We start from the raw sequence: 2,697 nt of genomic DNA, 5'->3' as shown, positions 1-2,697 counted from the left end.
ATCCCCAGTGTGGGGTATGCAGGAGGCAGCTAATCAATGATTATCTCTCATCACTGATGTTTCTATATCTCTCTCCCTCTCCCTTCCTCTCTGAAATCAATAAAAATATATTTTTTTTAAAAAAAGAAAGAAATAGCTCCTCCGGGACCATACACCTGAGCCTTTTGCTGTCCACCCACCTGGCCCTGCTGTCTTTCCAAAGAGCCTGTGGGGGAGGTGCCGCCTCCGGAAGCCAGGCTGCTGAGGTGCAGTGTTATGAGGAGGTCTGATTTCAGTAAGGAAATTGGCCAAGTCAGATTGCGGGATGACTAGAAGGTTTCTCAAACACCATGTAGCAAGGGAGGGGCCGGTACACCCTCCAGGGAGTGGCCCCTGTGCGGGGAGAGGATGCCCTTAGTGCAAGGCGTTCATCTTCGTGCACAGCCGTGGGCGTGTGCACACAACCTGCCCTCACTTGAGATCGGATGTGAATTTTGGTTGAACCGCACAGAGGAATAGTTATGATAATCACAACCACTTATGGTGTCTGTATTAGCTTCCCGTGTCTGCTGTAACAAACACCACGAACTCGGTGGTTTAAAACAACATAACTCCATTCTCTCCCTGTTCTGGAGACCAGAAGTCCAAAGTCAAATGGCTGGCAGGGCCATGCTCCCTCTGAAGGCTCTAGGCCAGCCGTGAATAAAACTAAAAAAAAAAAAAAAAAACCCGTACCCTTTTATGTAATGATGTTTACTTTGAATTTATATTAGTTCACACAAACACTCCATCCATGCTTTTGTTCCGGCCCTCCGGTCCAGTTTAAGAACCCATTGTGGCCCTCGAGTCAAAAAGTTTGCCCACCCCTGGTAGTGGGAGAAATCACCAAGTCCAGTCAAAGGGTTAAGTACTGGGACGGTGACTCAGGCAGGGACTCGGGATTCCAGGGAAGTCTCCTAGCCTGGGATGGGATGGAATGAGGGTAGGGGCTGAGCTGAGTCTTTTTAAAGGAGCAAGAGTCAGTCTGGTGACATGCAGGGGACATGGCACTTCAGACAGAGGGGAGAGCATAAGTAAAAAGAGTAAAAACAGAGGAGAGGACAGCACCGTGATGGCGAACCTTTTGAGCTCGGCGTGTCAGCATTTTGCAAAACCCTAACTTAACTCTGGTGCCGTGTCACATATAGAAATTTTTTGATATTTGCAACCATAGTAAAACAAAGACTTATATTTTTGATATTTATTTTATATATTTAAATGCCATTTAACAAAGAAAAATCAACCAAAAAAATGAGTTCGCGTGTCAGAGGTGTCATAGGTTCGCCATCACTGGTCCATACCTCCACAGTTGTAGCACCTGTCTCCCTTTGATCTGCGCTTCTGCATGTCCTTCCCTTTTGGCCGCCTCTCACTCCCAATACAGAACACCCCACCAGGGCCAGTGACTCGGATGGATTCCAGGCCCTTGGCGGACTTCTTAAAGGTGAACTCCACTGCCTCGCCCTCCTTCGGGCTCCGGAAGCCCTCCATGTGCAGTTTACTCTGGTGCACAGACATCCACGGTGGGTCAAGTGCAACCCCCGCGCAGGCGGTCAAGGACAGGAAGCCGAACCCCACGCGCACGTTAAACTGCTTACAGATGCCAGCTCCCTGCAGCAGCTGCAGCTCCTCCACCGGCCGGGCCTCGTCCTCCCGCGCCACCTCTGGCGCCTTGGCGCAGCCACCTGCAAATTGCTGGTTTGACACGGAGCCATGGTAGTCGGCTAGGCCCGTGGCCCGGACCCCAGGTCGGGTGGCTGCTGGCCCCAGAGAAGTCCGGAGGCAGAGGGGTGGCTCTGAGAAGAGGCTGCTACATCTTCCCCAGCACCTACACATATATTTTTAATTGTCTTTAAATATAGAAAGGAAGGAAGAGGGAGGCAGACAAACAGTGATGAGCAAGAAACAGGGATCTGTTGCTGCCTGCACAACCCATTCTATGGGTCCAGCCCACAACCCAGGCCTGTGACCTGACCAGGGCTGGAACCTGGACCTCTCAGCGCCTGGGTCGATGCTCAACCAACTCACACCATTAGCCAGGACCGTAGATCACGTTAATACCGGGAATCATGGTCAGGATGGTAATGGTAGTGGTAGCTCAGAGGGACAGTGGGACCCTGAGGACTGGTTTCCTGCCGGGGCCCCTGTTTGTGGGAGGTGGGTGTCACAACACAGCAAAGGGACAGAGTGGTCATGTAGAGTGTTGGGGAGAGAGAATGGTTCCCCAGTGGCCAAGGCCTTTATTTATTTTTATTTTTGTTTTGTTGATTTCAGAGAGGAAGTAAGAGGGAGAGAGAGAAACATTAATGATGAGGGAGTCATTGATCTGCTGCCTCCTGCATGTCCCACATGTGGTGGAGCCCACAATTGGGGCATGTGCCCTTGATGGAAATAGAACCCGGGACCCTTCAATCTGCAGGCCAATGCTCTATCCACTGAGCCAAACTATCCAGGGCTGGCCAAGGCCTTTAAAAGATGAGTTGGCCCTGGCCGGTTTGGCTCAGTGGATAGAGTGTCGGCCTGCAGACTGAATGGTACCAGGTTCGATTCTGGTCAGGGGCACGTACCTGGGTTGCAGGGCTGGTACATATTTACTTCTCTAAAGACTCACCAGGATTTTGTTGTGACCCTTGGTGTGGCAGTCAGTCTTACAGTCTTATGGATTCGCTTAGACTCTCT

The 2,697-nt window shown here is 50.9% G+C and overlaps 1 pseudogene; it reads right to left on the bottom strand.

The window, feature by feature from the left end:
- Nucleotides 1–1,296: 1,296 nt before the first annotated feature.
- LOC102258296 lies at nt 1,297–1,854 on the bottom strand (annotated as a pseudogene).
- Between the last annotated feature and the right edge of the window lie 843 nt (nt 1,855–2,697).

Source organism: Myotis brandtii, unplaced genomic scaffold (genome assembly GCF_000412655.1).
Source record: "Myotis brandtii unplaced genomic scaffold, ASM41265v1 scaffold1682, whole genome shotgun sequence".
Classification (NCBI taxonomy): Eukaryota; Metazoa; Chordata; class Mammalia; order Chiroptera; family Vespertilionidae; genus Myotis; species Myotis brandtii.
Note: the sequence above shows the minus strand (reverse complement) of the source record. Positions and strands in the feature narration are given on the sequence as shown.